Raw genomic sequence first — 16297 nt, 5'->3', positions numbered from 1 at the left:
CCCCGCGTCGGGCTCTATGCTGACAGCTCGGAGCCTGGAGCCTGCTTCGGATTCTGTGTCTCTCTCTCTCTCTGTCCCTCCTTCTCTCACACTCTCTCTCTCTCTCTCAAAAATAAATAAACAGTAAAAAATTTTTTTGTAAAAAGACTGCTTAGTTTTGTTGTGTTTTGTTTTATTAAGCATCTCACACCCCTTACGATCCCTGCTTGTGGATGTTTGGAATAAGAATTTCATTGAAAAAGTTTCCTCCTGTGTGTGCGTATCGTTGAGTTCCTTTTGAGTTATTGCTGTTATTACAAAATTGACCCCGTTATTTTGCAAACTAACCAAATCCTTTATCTTGTCTCCTGGGAGAAACAGGACCATTTGAACCTGCCGGGGACACTGATTGCTCAGAAGAGGGGTCGTCTACGCGGGATAAGGACGTTTCCGTATTTCTATATATCTGGATATATATAAAGAGCCTGGAGACCCGTAGAAAGTCACGGACCTGGCCTTATTTAAACAACTGGAAATCTACTGCACAGTAGGAACTTTTGGAAAATTGTTTGGTTGTAGATTTTGTCTTCTCTCTTAGTGCGATGAACCTACTGTGATATCTCGGTTTTCCTCCCAGACTTCACTTTATAAGTTTGAACTCAACGTGTTCCGCCGTCACCACAGATGGTGTGCGTGTGCGTGTGTAAAAAGACTGTATGAGTGGCGTGCAAATCGTGCGTTGATGTCCATGTTCGTACTTGGCACAGCCTGTGATTTTTATTTTTCGAGTCGCTCTTTCAAGAATCTGTTTCCTTGGGGACAAAACCTAAAACGGATACGGTGTGTGCATTTTGTGTCGTCTTCTGTGCATTTCGTAGGTGGTGAAGAAAATTTCGTGTGGTGGGTCCGCGTCTCTTGTCTTTAGTGCGTCATACCTGGTGACGTTAGCTCTTGAAACAGAAGGGCAGAGACACATCTAGCAACACGGTGAAAAGGCAGATGTGGAGTGGTCCACACTGAGCGTGTTGCTAGATGTGGTTCTTCCCAGGACACGGGATGCGCAAAGACGTCCTCGGGGTCCGTGCTGTCCGTGATCCATGACCTTCTGCCCTGTGTTTCCGCTTCCTGATTCTGAACTTTGCTGTACGGACCTCACGGGATTGCCCGTTCCCCCCTGGCTGTGAGTGCTCTGGAAACGCAGAGCTCCTCACCTCTGTCCATGTGGCTGGTCGTAGGGCTCAACCAGGACCTTCTGTTGCAGGGATGTCTGTGCACTTAACTAGTAGGTTCCAGAGCCCAGGGCGACGCCAGGAGGACACTTCCACAGACGTCCAAGACCCCTCTGTCCCCTTCCTTTCTTCCCATGCTCGCCTGGAAACATCCGTGTCCTCGGGCAGCCAGGAGGGGAGCTGCGCATACCCTGGGAGGTGTGTTGGAGAACGTGGGTGTGGGGCGAGGGTCGCCTGAGGACCCTCTCAAGGTTTCTGCAGCTCAGGTGTTCTTGAGTCACCTGCTGGGTCTGCACCTTCGGAGACACTTTTCCAGTGCTGTGCTTGCAAAAGCCTTTTCTGTGCATGGAACCACTCTTCTCATTTTTTTTTTAATGTTTATTTATTTTTGAGAGATCAAGTGTGAGCGGGGTAGGGGCAGAGAGGGGGAGACAGAATCGAAGGAGGCTCCAGGCTCTGAGCTGTCAGCACAGAGCCCGAGGTGGGGCTCGAACTCACAGACTGTGAGATCATGACCTGAACCGAATTGGGACGCTTAGCTGACTGAGCCACCCAGGCGCCCCCTCCGACCCCTTCTGCAGCTACATCTACGGGTGTAACGACCTGCCCTGTGGGGAAGTCAGGCATTTTTCTGAAGCAGCAAAGTGTCAGAGGCCATGCAGTGGTCTGTCAGGTCCGGCCAGATGCCAGTCACACGCCCAGGAGGCCGGGGCTGTTGGTACTTGAATGTAGAGTGAACAGCACATAAAAAAGCTTTTAAAAGACCGTGAAACTCAAGGCGTCCAGCGTATCCCCCTTTCCCGTAAATGACCTGCTCTTCAGGTGGACCTCCGATGAGAAGGTCAGAGTGAGTACAAGATTTAGCAAAATAAACTCTTTATAATGACGAACTCAACAATTCTTTTCAAAGGGTGTTCCAGCAGAGTGGTGCTTTCGGTCTGTGCTGAGCGATCCCCGTCCTATTTGGACAAAGGAGAGGGTCCAGAACGGGCCACACATCCAGCGGATTCTAAACTATTTCACCATTGAATGTTCCAAAACGGAATCAACAAAGTCACTTTGTACGCTCCGATATAAACCCACAAGGGAGAGCAGGGATCTCGCCTTCTCTGACGTATAAAAATAAATTATTATTATTATTATTATTTTGGAGCTTTGTGCTTAAGAAAAATAAAAATAAATGAAACACCTTTCTTGAACACGATGAAACATTGTGCGGAGATACATGGACCCAAACGCCTATTTTTGGGTTTCGTGCTCACCGTCCCGGATTTAATATCTGGCATGAAAATTGCATCAAGATAGCACGGAACGCATTGCCTTAATTTTGGACAGATATGCACACACACAAAAACAACCCCACGTTGCAACGCTTGGATCACACGGTTCTTTAAAAACATCGTCATCCACCATCAGCCATGCAACACAAATTAAAAATTAAAAGGAATTCCAAGAATACCAGATGGTGTTAAGCTCACTCTTGCCATTTCAATATTCCAAGTGGCACAAGCCATGTGTTAACTGCCCGTGGCTGGGCTGTAAATGAAGCAGGGTGATGTCATACAAACACTGGCTTAATCAAAATGAGTCCCAAACCCCCGGGACCGTCACTATATATAACTGAAAAATAGTTTACTTGGTGGGGGGCACTCTCAAATCTTCAGGGATCTGATCAAATATCCGTGTGCAAAAAAAAAAAAAAAAAAAGCCATGAAAAAACGTCATGGAAATGTTCGCAAAATTCGCACCAGAAACAAAACTGTACAGTCCTTTTGTCCTATGCAATTTTATGACTTGGCAATATTTTCTGAAATACAAACACCGTTAAAAAAGCATCCTCAGGAAATGAATGTTTCGCAAAGAAGTATGTAGGGGTGGGTGTCGTTGTTTTTTTGTTTTTTTTGTTTTTTTTGTTTTTTTTGTTTTTTACTAAGGGGATGGGCACCAGCCCGCCTGGATACACATCTTCAAAACTCAGAAGGTGATAAAGTCGCAACTGGCCGTAACCGCATATCCTACATTTTGTTGGACGACATCCAGCCCCTTCTTGCACAACACAGGTGGGAACCCTCTGTGTCGTGCACAGATCTGTTGAGGCAAGGGGCACATCGTGGTTTCTGAGGCTGGAGTCAAGATGCGTCGAAAGAGAGCCCAACTCAACGTGTCAGCCACGTGCCCCGCTCACACCATCGTGAGGCTCTCACATCGCTCTCCCCACCCCTGCCCAGCCACCTGTGAGTAAGCATCTGCTGCCCTGCTGTGTTTCACTCTCTCCGCTCTACTCAAAGGCTCCCGTGGGTGTTCCCACCCCCAGAATCCCCAGTACCCCAGTCGCGTCATGTGGACGCATTGGCCCTTTCTCCGTATGACCTGAGTTGCCTCTGGATTTTGGACCACTTTAACTGTGAAAATAGGAATCCGTGCCCTCACCTAAAGACCCCAGCGCCCCACCCCGTGGGTCCCCAGGGCTGCCCCCGCCCCGGGAGCGCATCACGCCGAGTCCCGTCCCACGATGACTTCAAAATTGTCATCCCACCTACGTGGTTATCATAGTGTGTGGGAGAAATACTCGGTTGGATTTTGTTTTTCCAGCCAGTTGATTTTACATCCGGAAACAAATAGGTTCACAGAAGCCCCTGATGGCTCCCACGGCGGGGATCCCGGCATGGGAGGCTTGGGTTGTTCTTTTCCCGGAGGTCCGTCCACCGAGTGTGGGTTTCGTCGGCGTGGGGCCAGTCCTGTGTGCCGTGTGTCCCGTTTTCTCACGGAGGTGAGAAGATCCTTCTCATGATGCCGCCTTCAGGGGGCGACATCCACCTACCAAAACCAAGAAGACAAGCACACGACCGCTGGTGTTAATGATGCGTGTGGGCAGTTTGGGGTGTGTGTGTTTGCGTGTCTGTGTGTGTGCGTGTCTCAGTGGCGGTGGAGGGCAGGACATGAGTTTTCAGCAAGCGTTGCGTGTTCCTATGGAGTCTGCTTTTCGCATCCCAGGGAACAGACCTTCAGAGTAGAAGGCAAGTCCTGTGTCACAGTTCCCTATAAATTACTGTGTTGTAACCCGTTCTGTTGCACTTCCATGGGACCTTCCGTGGTCGGCACCTGTGTTTAGAGTAATGGAGAGAAAGTGTCGTTCCGTGGGTGCTTTAGCGGATGGGAGCTGTGGCCTTCTGACGCTCAGCGTGCCTTGCGCTCTGAGATGGCTTTTCAGCTCTGGGTGACGACTGTAGCTTCCTTCTCTCTTGCGCTGCGCTTCACGGGGCCACCTGGCTGGGTCGCCCGCGCATCGCGGGGTCCCCGTGGCGGTCCAGTGGGGTGGCCGCAGACACGAGACGGAGTGCCTTTGCGGGTGCGGTGCGCCCCGGCGAGCCAGCACGGGGATTCCTGGGTGGGGATGGGGAGGGTCATCGCAGCTTCCCACGTGGAGAAAGAAAATAGCCTGTCGCTAATCCTTTCAAATCTTGCACAATGAAAATCACTGTGATTTGTATATATACCCTAGGAAAATTTTACTGCTGCCTAATTTATGTAATAATACTCTTCATTCCAGGATTGTTTAATAAAACTTTGTAACTTTTAAGGAGCCTGCTTCTGCTCTGCTTTTTCCATTTACAGAATAAGCTTTTCTATATTCGTCTAGTTCAGGGGCCAGCCCTGGCTCTTTTTCAATTCAACTTTTAATTTTTTTATTGAGGTATAATTGACAGAGGACACTATTCAGTTTCGGGTATACGACATAAAGATTGGGTGCCCACATATATTGCAGAAATGATCACCACAGTACGTGTAGCCAACATTCATCACCACACATACTTACAAACTTACTTTTCTTGTGAGGACAACTTCTAAATTCTGTTTTCTTAGCGACTTGCAAATACACGATACAGTATTATTGTATCATTTTTTTTGCAAAGGACCAGATGCTAAATGTTTTCAGCATTACAGGGCACACTGTATCTGTGAGAGAGCGTGAAAGCTTCCCTAGACAATATGTGTTCCGATAAAGTTTTATTAAAACAAAGCACTGTTCAGGGGCCGGATCTGTCGTTCAGGCCACACTTTGCCAGATTCTTACCTGGTGCCTGAGAGTGACCGTGCACATTGCCTTTGCCGCTTGTTAAAAATGTGCCTCCGTCATCGTTATCAACAAATACGTTATTTGATTGCACGTTCCCTCTACTCACATGGCTTGACCCTTGCTGCTTGGTAAAAACATCCTGCCTTCATCACTGAAGCCCACTTGTGTATAGTTGATAACACTGATGTCACTTGCAGCCGGGGAGCAGAATGTCGCGACCAACTGAGGGTCACACAGAAGCCTGTTTACCTGGTGACCAAGCTCGTGCACCCCTCTCGTGGAGACCCCTTGGAAGAGGGAATCTTTCAGGGACAGGCAGGCCAACGTAGGCTCTGGTTCCACATCTTCCGGGCAGGGACTGTTCCAGAATTTCTGTAGAGTCACTGCACACTCTGTTCATGCAAGTCTCTTACCGTCCTTTTGCATTTTTGTGAGAAGGGTCCGATAACCTTGTCCCCAGAACGTTAAGGAAAACTTAGGTGCTTCTGTGTCACATCTCTTTTTTCCATTCATTCATCGTTTCCGTATCTTGGTTCTTGTGAATAAATAGTGCAGCAGTGAACAGAGCTGTGCACACATTTCTTTGAGATGCCGATCGAAACTACAGTGAGTAATCACGTCCCCTTGTTAGAATGGCTCATCAAAAAGACAAAACCTAACCAGCGTTGGTGAGGGTATCGAGAAGTTGGAACCCTGGTGCGCTGCGGGTCAGAATGCCAACTGGTGTAGCCACTCTGGAAAATAGTAGGAAGGCTCCTTTAAACGTTAAAGCATAGCCAGCAATCCCACTTCTGGGCACACATTATCATCTGGGACTTAAATACTGTGAACGATAGGATATGTGTCCACCTGAAAGGTAGCAGAATTGAGCCTGAGAAAGACTAAGTCATTTGTTTGAGATCTCGCAGTTAATACGTCACGGAGCTCAGATTTATGCTACATCTGGTTCCTGCTCATTCCAGTGAACCATGTGACGCTTCCATAATAAAACTAACGAGACGTTCATTAAAGAGGCTAAGAACCAGATTCTCTGTGTTCCTTCTCCCGAAAACACTGGACGCTGGATAAAACTGTCAAATGCTCAAGACCTACAGTGACTGTGTTTATGCGAGAATTTGGCATTTGATGCTTTGTTTTGCACAGAAAACTACCATCTCCTTAAACCCCCACTCAGTCTGCCGGTCCCAGGGTTTATTTGAACAGGCACGTTTCCTTCCAGAAGTGCATGTGAGAAACGGTCTTGTAAACCCTGTGAACTTGGAAGCTGAGATAAGCTTTTTTTTTTTTTCGATGGTGGTAAAAAACACATAATAGGAGATCGACCGTCAACAAAATGCTCAGTCCACTTTACTGGGTTGCTAGGTCTATGCACGGTGTGGGACACTACATCTCCGAAAAATGTTCGTCTTGCGTAACCCAGACCTCATACCCACCAAACAGCGACTCCCCGTTTCCCCGTCTCTTCCCTAGCCAAAGACCAGCCGAGGCAGAGACCTGCCGGCCTTCAGTTTCATCCCAAACGATCTTCATTCTCAAGGACATCACAGAGAAACGACTCGGGCTTTCGTATCTCGTTATACACGTCTGGCTTGCAGCCCGGTGCAGACTCCGCTCTTACAGTCCCTCGGGAGCAATGTCTCGGAAAGCCACTGGCCAAAGAACGAGTCTTAATAATGAATCAGAATTTGTGTGCAGGAGGCTTAAAACCAGCGCCTTGGGAAAAGGGGGGAACCCCACAACGGGCAAGGTTTACAAAGTGGTATCAGTCCAGTAAGTGGGAAATGAACAAAGGTCCGAGATCTGAGCTCTTGGCGTTATAATGCCCTGGAAATACCCGTTTTGCCGTGGACAGAGTTCCGCACGTGACAGAGTTTCTACACATGACACTGTGCTCATCACATGTGTAGCCACCACGGGCCATCATACTGCCGCTTTGTTCTCTGCATTTATGGGTCTGTTTCTGCTTTTTGGTGGCTTGTTTATTCATACGTGTGGCTTTTCAGATTCCACGTAGGAGTGAAATCATAGTATTTGTCCTCCTAAGTCTGACTTACTTCACTTAACGTGATACCCTCTAGATCCATGTCTCGAATGGCAAGGTTTCATCCTTTTTGATGGCCGAGTAGTGCTCCATTGTATATATAGACCACATCTTCTTTATCCGTTCATCCATCGATGGACATTTGGGTTGCTTCTGTATCTTGGCTGTTGTAAATAGTATGCTGCTGTAAACGTAGGCGTGCGTGTGTGTCTTTTTGAATTCGTGCTTTTCTTTTCTTTCTTGAATTAATGCTTTTGTTTTCTTTGGTTAAGTACTCAGTAGGGTAACTACTGGATCGTAGTGTAGTTCTATTTCTAACTTTCTGAGGAACCTCCGTACTGTTTTCCAGAGCAGATGCACCAGTTTGCATTCCCACCAACAGTGCACGAGGGGTCCTTTTTCTACACATCCTTGCCAACACTGGGTATTTCTTGTCTTTTTTTAAGTTTTAGCTACGGAATATAATCTTACACAGCCTTGGGGCTTAAGAGGAGATCCCATAAGCTGTGATTTTTCAGACCCTCACTGTGGCGTATTTGGCAGAACTATCTGGAACCCAAACCTGAAACCAAAGGTGAGCAAATGTGGCTTTATTAATGTGTAAATAGAACACTCTTTCATTTCAAATTTATTATTATTTTTATTATTGTTGTAATTATTTATTTTGAGAGAGCGAGAAAGACAGAGAGAGAGAGAGAATGCAAATAGGGGAGAGGGGCGTTGTGGGAAAGAGACAGAATCCCAAGCAGGCTCTACGTTCAGCATGGAGCCCGACCTCAGGGCTCAATCCCATGACCCTGGGATCGTGACCTGAGCCGAAAACAAAACTCGGACGCTCAGTGGACTGAACCACCCAGGCGCCCCTTTTTAGTACTAGTGGGGACCCAGCGAATTGAATGCATGACCCACGCTTCTGTCTTGGTCCGTGTTAGAAAAAAAACACTGACACTCTCTACTTTTTCGTGTTAAATCAGAGCTCGGTATTGGCGATTGAAGGCAGGATTGAAAGCCAGCTGGGGTCGAGAAGAAACCATTATCCCACATGGCACACACCCACCTTCTGGCCGATATAGGAGCATTTTACAAGGCAGTTATTAATGGTCCGTCATTATGTAATATTTTCTTTTCCACAGCTCTGATTCTCAATCTCTATAAATTTATACTTTGACAGAAAACGGGTCCAACTTTTTTTTTTTTTCCTTTTTGGTTGTTTCTGTTTTACAACTTTGGGTCAAAATTCCCATGGTCATTGGATATTGCCGTTACATTTTACAGTCTGCTTTGGGAATCCAGTTGGATGGACCTCCCTTCCTAATGGAGGTGGAATATCTTTGTCAGCTGTTGGCAGCTGGCGACGAGGCAGCCGGACCCTGCACGAACCTTTCCTAATTCTTGTGCACGATCTGCACAGGCGTTGGGAGTTCTCGATACACTGGAGTGTTCTCTTTTCCAAGGAAAAGAGGTACTGGGGATTTCCAGGCATTTCTCTTGACTACTTCAGATCAGAGGTGTGGCTTCTGAGCCTTAAGAATCCAGCTTGTGCTGGGCGCCTGGGTGGCTCAGTCAGTTAAGCATCTGACTTTGGCTCAGGTCATGATCTCACGGTTCATGAGTTCGAGCCCCATGTTGGGCTCTGTGCTCACAGCTCGGAGCCTGGAGCCTGCTTCGGATTCTATGTCTCCCTCTGTCTTTGCCCCTTCCCCTGCTCATGCTGTCTCTCTCAAAAATAAATAATCATTAAAAGCATTAAAAAAAAAAAAAAAAGAATCCAGCTTGTCCTTGCCAGCAATGGAAGCCCCTCAAATACTTAACCATGTACCCTCTCTCAACCCCAGACTTTTATTTTCTTTCCTTGATCTATTTTCATTATTCCTGTTTTCTGTGCATGGGTCTTCTGAAAGTCTGCTTCTGCACTTTGAAGAACATTCTTTAAGTAATGATGAAGCACACTCATTGTAGGGTTTTGGTACAGTAGCAGATTTTGTGGATAACCCACTTTTAAAAGTGGATAACCCACTTTTAAAAATCTTTGTTTTTTTGAGGTGTGCGTTGGCCCCCTCACCTTTGTAATATTGAATATTTAAAACTAATTGCGGTAAAACCTTGGTTTGTGAGCGTAATTCGTTCCAGAAACATGCTTGTAATCCAAAGTGCTTGTAGATCAAAGCGAATTTCTTCATAATGGTGGAAACTCAGATGATTCATTCCACAACCCAAAAATAGTCGTATAAAAATGATTGCAATACTGTAATGTAATATCAAATAATAAAGAAAATACAAAATGAAAACAACAAGTTAACCTGCACTTTCCTTTGAACACCTTCGGGGCTGGTGTGAAGGAGACAAGAGAGAGGAGGGTTATTGTGTAGGACGACTTTCACGATCACTAATGGAGCCACTGGTATCTATTGGCTCAATGGAATGTTTTTCTTTATGTGCAGCTTTAACAAGGAACCTATCCAGGGACACTTACCTTTGCGTCCTTTTGAGGATTTCTCAAAAATGTGACACTGCATTGACGATCGCCCACAATCCTGCAGTGACAGGGAGAGAGAGAGAGCGAGAACACCCATTGGCTCAGTTCTGATCATGTGACATTCCACATCAGGTACCGCTTGTATTGTAAGACATAACTCGTTTATCAGGTGAAAATTTATTAGAAATTTTTGCTTGTCTTGCGGAACACTCACTGAACAAGTTACTCGCAATCCAAGATTTTACCATCTTTGAACACTTTGAAGTATACTAATACGTAGATAGCGTGATATTTAGTTAATGTGGTAAATATCCTATGTCTTAAACATAGCACAGGAATAAAACCTACTTAGCCATGCATAAGTTCACACGACTGTCAATGTCTACTTTGGTCATGGTTACGTCGACTTCACAGTTGTATTAAACTATACAAAAGTATAACTGCTCTTTCTCTATTGTTTTTACTCAGACTCTCTATCTATAAAATATTCTTGGCTAATGAGACAGGCTATGGTATTCTCATAAAGAAACCCTAGGGCTTCCTGATTTTAGTCTTACCTTTTCCTAGTTTTACCTCCAGATCTACCAACAACACCCCTTGTAACACCGGCCGCTGACTACACGGTTCATTCTTGGGCTTTTGGGGCCAGATCACTCTCTGGGGTGGGGCGTCCTATACACCATAAGGTGTTGGACGGTGTCCCTAAGTTTTCACCCACCACTTGCCAGTAGCATCCCCCTCCTTTCCAGTAGTGACCACCCCAAATGTCCTCAGATGTTGTCAAATGTCCCCTGGAGGTAAAATCACCCCGGGTTCGAAACCACGGTCTTGAGGAGTATTTTGATGTCAGGGACCATTGAAGGGTGGCCAAAAAAGAAAGCAAAGAGGAAAACAGGACCTCAGCGACCAGCTTCATTTAAACGCTTACAACATGATTGACCCTGGTGCCCAAGCAAGAGCCTGAATCACCACACTTGGAAAGCTCGGATGCGTCTCACCAACGCATCAAACCAGGAGTGTGAGCTCGCCTTGTGCAGTCTTCCAGTTGGATCCAAACCAGGTCACGCAACCAGAGGTCCGCCCGCCGAGACAGACAGAAAGAACCTAACAAAGGGAGGAAGGAGCTGTTGAAGATGCCCGTGTGGGGTGTGCATTTTGCTGTGGGGCGTGCAAAGGCATTTTTTCATGGATCCTATTTCCTACTTCTGACTCCATCTTGGAGTTTCTCTTGAACGTCACCGACGTTTGATCCCCTGCAAAGACAAAAATATTTAAACGAGCAGTGTGGGGAATCGTAAGCAGACAGAGACGTGCTGGGTGGTTGGAGGAACCCTGGACGCTGATTCAGAGACCTCGGTTCGAGTGCAGTTGTGTGTCTACCTGGACTCAAGATGGCGGCCAACCTAGATGTACTGTGCTCCCATTTACTCATTAGTGATGCTCGTTCTTCTCCTGCATCTCTGTCTGCACAACACCACGCGGTGGCTCCCCGTTGCACCGCGAGCAAAGACAGCATCCTCACAATGTGTGCAAAGCCGCCCGTGCTCTGCCGTCCGGCATGTGTGACTCTGTTTCTTCTCTGCTCACTCGGTTCTGGATGCCCTGGTCCCTTTGCTGATTTAGGACGTCCCTACAGCAACGCCTGCCACAGGACTTCTGCCTGGCCCCATTTCTGTCTTTCCCGAGTCTGTCTTCTCCCTGTGTATACAAGAGTCCCCTTGTTGGACGTTCCCGCTTCCCGGGATACCCGAGTCTGACTCGAGACTCTGTGTTTGCTTCCGTGAGTCTGTCTTCAACCCGATAGATAGCTTCTCTTTTCCAGCATGACGTGCTCTCCCGTGGAGTCACGATGTGGAACACACGTTATAAAGAAATCGTTATATATCACTCTACACCATCCTTTCACCTTGTGAACTTAGCCCCTGATCCCCTAGGGAAGGTCTTGCCTGTTATTTTAGGTTATGAGTGCCAAATAAAACTCTCATTAATTTCATGTTTCACCGGCGGCCACTTTATATTGTGAGTACGGTGTGTGTGTTAACGTTGGGAGGCGCGGTAGCCAATGTGGGCCCACCGTATTTCTACAATAATTGAAAATACACGAGCACAATTTCTAAAGTATGTTATTGTCCACTCGCTGTGAACAGCCAGGAGGTTATAGTGGACGGTAATTCTTGCGTCCAAGTAGAAGCCAATGGTAGCGTATTAATTTATTATAGTAGTTTATTAATTTATTATAATCATGATAGTATCTTAATTTATGACCTATAGCATTATAATGCTGATGGTATATTAATTTGTTTACGAGGTCTTGGGCAGTGGTGTTGCCCGAGTCACTTCTCCCGGGGAAAATAATGCTGAGGGGGGCCTGGGTGGCTCAGTCCATGAAGCATCTGACTTCAGCTCAGGTCATGATCTCATGGTTCCATGGGTTCCAGCCCCGCGTCGGGCTCTGTGCTGACAGCACGGATCCTGTGTGGGATTTAAAACAATTTTTTTGCCAATTTTGTAGGGAAAAAGTACTATTTTACCTTGATGTGTGACTTTTTAAAAACTTTCTGGGATTTTAATTTATTTTCATTAAAAGTTTTTTTTTCAACGTTTATTTTTGAGAGAGAGAGAGTGACAGAGCAGGGGAGGCGCAGAGAGAGGGGGAAACACAGAATCTGAAGCAGGCTCTGAGCTGTCCGCACAGAGCCCGACACGGGGCTCGAACTCACAAACCGGGAGATCATGACCTGAACCAGCTCAGTCTGACGCTTAACCGACTGAGCCACTCAGGCGCCCCTGATTTGTGGCATTTTTTAAGTGAACCATATTGACCGTTTCTTGTATGTTACTTTCTACATGCTGCTTTTCAGTGGGTGAGATATTTATTTATGTTTTCTGCCTCTTCTGTTACGTTTTCTTAATGATTTACATCTGCGAGACACGTACGAAGAAGATACGACATCGGTACTCTTGAATTTTCTTGCTGGGGACGCACCTCGCTTACCGAAACAAAGGGCAACAAAAATTTCTCTGCAGTGGGATTATCAGACTGTTTGTTTTGTTTTGAGTGTTCTCAATGCAAAGTACTAAGAAACTAACCAAAATAAGAGAAAAGTGGCTTCGGACATAACCATCAATTAAATCTTGAAAGGGAGAAAAACACAAAAGATAAAGAAACAAAATGGATAAACATCTCTTTTGCATCAGGAGAAGATTTCTAAGACCTACCGACATGTAAAAAGCGATTTGCCAAATTCAGAGTACCACGTGACTGCTTCTGGGGTAAAAAGGATGCCCCCTGGGGGAACTATATACATCTGTCAGTGTGCATTTGTGGGACCCGCATCCAAAAGAAAGTTCTGGAAGCCTAGCCAGGAAGCACGTGGCAATGGTGGGAAATGGAGGCAGATTGTTGAGAACAACTTGGAATGGGTTCTCCGCCATTGCCCTGTAGTTTGAGTTTCGACAACAAAGCTCATGTCTAAATACCGCCACCGTGTTGTGGGCGAGTGCGGCCCCCTGGGCAGACAGACCCCTTCTCTCTGGGGCATTTCCAGAGGCAGCCTCGGTGGGCCGTGTCACAGCAGAGGCACAGACTTGTGTTAGGCATGACAGGCACGCACAAGAAAGCAAATCCTCAGGAGACCATACGTCACAGTTCTTAGAAACAGGTAAACGATGCCCTTTCAGAGTAATTGGAAAATTACCGTTATGCAAACACTCAGTCTAAATAATGAGGCATTCCCGGTATACACTGCACAGTATCCCCCTTCCCCCATCAGCTAGGTAACTACAGGTTATCAGGAACAACGTACTTTTTAATTTTTGGGTCATTAGAGGGAGAACGGTGATTATTTTTGTACGTTTTCATGGTTTCTGTCTTTTTTTTTTTAAAAATAGGGCTAGCTGATCTAACGCCTGCTCGTTAGTTTCGTACAAGCCTCAAACCAGATCATTTCAGAGTCTATTTTGGGGTTATAGTGTGGTGCCTGCGGCATCGGAAAAACGCAGATGTTTTAATGTATTGCAGGAAGTTGCCAAAAGTCGAAAGCACCTTTCCTTTGTAAAATATATTTCGGTGCGGGCAGCCTTGGCTGGCTCAGTCAATACAGCATGTGTGTATGAATCTCAGGGTCGTGAGTTCAAGCCCCAAGTTGGGCATGGAGCCTACTTAAAATGAAAAATAAATAATAAATCAATACAATAAATTCAAAGAAATCTGTTTCAGTACCACAGCAAGTCTTCACGCGTTAAGAGATGGGTTGTTATTTTTGTCGTATTTGGGCTATCCAACAGAGACCGGAGGGAAAAATCAACTCTGGTTCTGGCTTCGATGTGTTATGCCTGGTATACCTCCTCCAAATAAGGGTAAGGACCGTGTTCAAGTGTAGAAAACAACAGACAAGGAAAGGTAAAACCCCATTGTGAGTTTATGTTACGTGACATGAGAATATCAGGCTTTCATGGGGCCACTGTGTAGCAAGAGGGAGGTGTCAACATTTCTATCTTTTTTTTTAACGTTTATTTATTTTTGAAACAGAGAGAGACAGAGCATGAACAGGGGAGGGGCAGAGAGAGAGGGAGACACAGAATCTGAAACAGACTCCAGGCTCTGAGCTGTCAGCACAGAGCCCGACGCGGGGCTCGAACTCATGAACCATGACATCATGACCTGAGCCGAAGTCGGACGCTTAACTGACTGAGCCACCCAGGCGCCCCTCAACATTTCTATTTTTATTAGTCCAGTTGAAGTATTTAACAGTGTGGAACACCATTAGCACAGCTTGAAATGGACATTTAGCAGCACACAGAATGGGCTGAGCCTCATGCAGGACAGTCCATGAGAGCATCTGTGATTTGTCATTTAAAACAATTTTTCTTAATGTTTATTTTTGAGAGGGAGACACACACACAGAGCACGAGCAGGGGAGGGGCAGAGAGAGAGGGAGACACAGAATCGGAAGCAGGCTCCAGGCTCCGAGCTGTCAGCACAGAGCCAGACGCGGGGCTTGAACTCACGAAGAACTTTGGGCTCATGACCTGAGCCGAAGTCGGACGCTTAACCGACCGAGCCACCCAGGTGCCTCTGTGCTTTGTCATTTTTCACGAGGGACAACACCTTCGTTACTGGAATTCTCTTCTTCCCCATTCATTCATCAAGACCAAAGGTCAGGCACAGTGACCACCACCATGATTATGGGAAGAACACAGGATGCGTGTGGCCCCGTAGACGATTCTGCTCTTACGAGTTTTCTGTAGCTAAGTGTGAAAGTGTTTGCTCTTGCCAGGAGTTGGTAGAGGGAACTTCCCCATCCCGGCTGCTAGTAAAACATGATGTAAATAAATAATGTCGACATCAACAGTAGATCCTATAATGATTTATAATGTCTGTTCAATGTCGGCTCTCCAGCGAAGGCAAGAACCATATTTCTTGCATTAATGACGATGTACTTAGCGAGTCGCATGCACACACACTGCAGAACTACACTGAAAGTAATTCCATTTCTGTTTGGACCCAAGAAGGACATTGGGAACGACTGATCTAGCTCTGATGTTCTCCTGCCTGGGGTCAGGCTGACCTCTGGCCGCGTTTGTTCCTCAGATACGTCTCCTCTGTGAATGGGCGGCCAGGCCAGCCAGGTTCCGTGGGGACGAGGTGCTCTCCAAATTCCTCTCTCTCACATCATCCTGCAGGAACCTCTCTGGTAGGGACAGTTGTCGGCCATGTTTTTGCCAGATCGCATGGGTCTCTAGCTCAAGTGCGTCAGACTAGCCAGAATCCAGAATAGCCCCCCAGCGTCCAGAGCATCTGTAATAACCAGAGCCCCAAGAGGGCTCCTTGCCTACTTACCCCTCCCCAGTAACCGGCCCCCACTCTGCAAAAAAGCAGGGGCTTTGGACATTCATGAGGAGGGCAAGCTTTCTAGAACTTGATTCAAGGAAAAACCATTGATTCTTGAATATTCTAGGGGACGCTGCTTTGTATTTTTTTGTAACAATGCGTACTTGCAACCTCTTCGTGTTCACTCTCTCTGTAATGTCTCAAGGCCCATGATGGTGCTGGGAACCAGGGGAACCCCCTTTATTCCCTCACAGAGAAAGAAAAGCCAAGGGAACAGAAAGCAGGGATGAGTTAAGAAAGGAGGTCTCAGGTCTCCCTGGGTGGCTCAGTTGGTTAAGCGTCCGACTACTGATTTCAGCTCAGGTCATGATCTCATGGTTCATGAGTTCAAATTAAAAAAATTTTTTTCAATGCTTATTTATTTTTGAGAGCGAGAGACAGAGAGTGAGTAGGGGAGGGGCAGAGAGGGAGGGAGACACACAATCCAAAGCAGGCTCCAGGAACTGTCAGCACAGAGCCTGATGTGGGGCTCGAACTCACAAACCGTGAGATCATGACCTGAACCAAAGTCGGACGCTCAACCAACTGAGCCAGCCAGGTGCCCTTCACAGTTTATGAGTTCAAACCTTGCATCAGGCTCTGTGCTGACAGCATGGAACCT

At 46.5% G+C, this 16297-nt stretch overlaps 1 protein-coding gene across 2 annotated transcripts in view; it reads left to right on the top strand.

Moving 5' to 3' along the window:
* PRKX (protein kinase X-linked) overlaps positions 1-828 on the top strand; it is a 67294-nt gene extending 66466 nt beyond the window's left edge. The window contains exon 9 of one of the 2 annotated variants that reach the window (XM_042973871.1): positions 361-828. The gene's annotated coding sequence lies outside the window, so the exon portion shown is untranslated. Of the gene's footprint in view, positions 1-354 lie in introns of both variants that reach the window. The other variant, XM_042973872.1, reaches the window with a different exon arrangement.
* Positions 829-16297: the final 15469 nt, after the last annotated feature.

The sequence above is a fragment of the Panthera tigris genome, chromosome X, assembly GCF_018350195.1.
Source record: "Panthera tigris isolate Pti1 chromosome X, P.tigris_Pti1_mat1.1, whole genome shotgun sequence".
NCBI classification, from domain to species: Eukaryota; Metazoa; Chordata; class Mammalia; order Carnivora; family Felidae; genus Panthera; species Panthera tigris.
The sequence above is the reverse complement of the archived record's forward strand: the minus strand, read 5'-3'. Positions and strand labels throughout refer to the sequence as shown.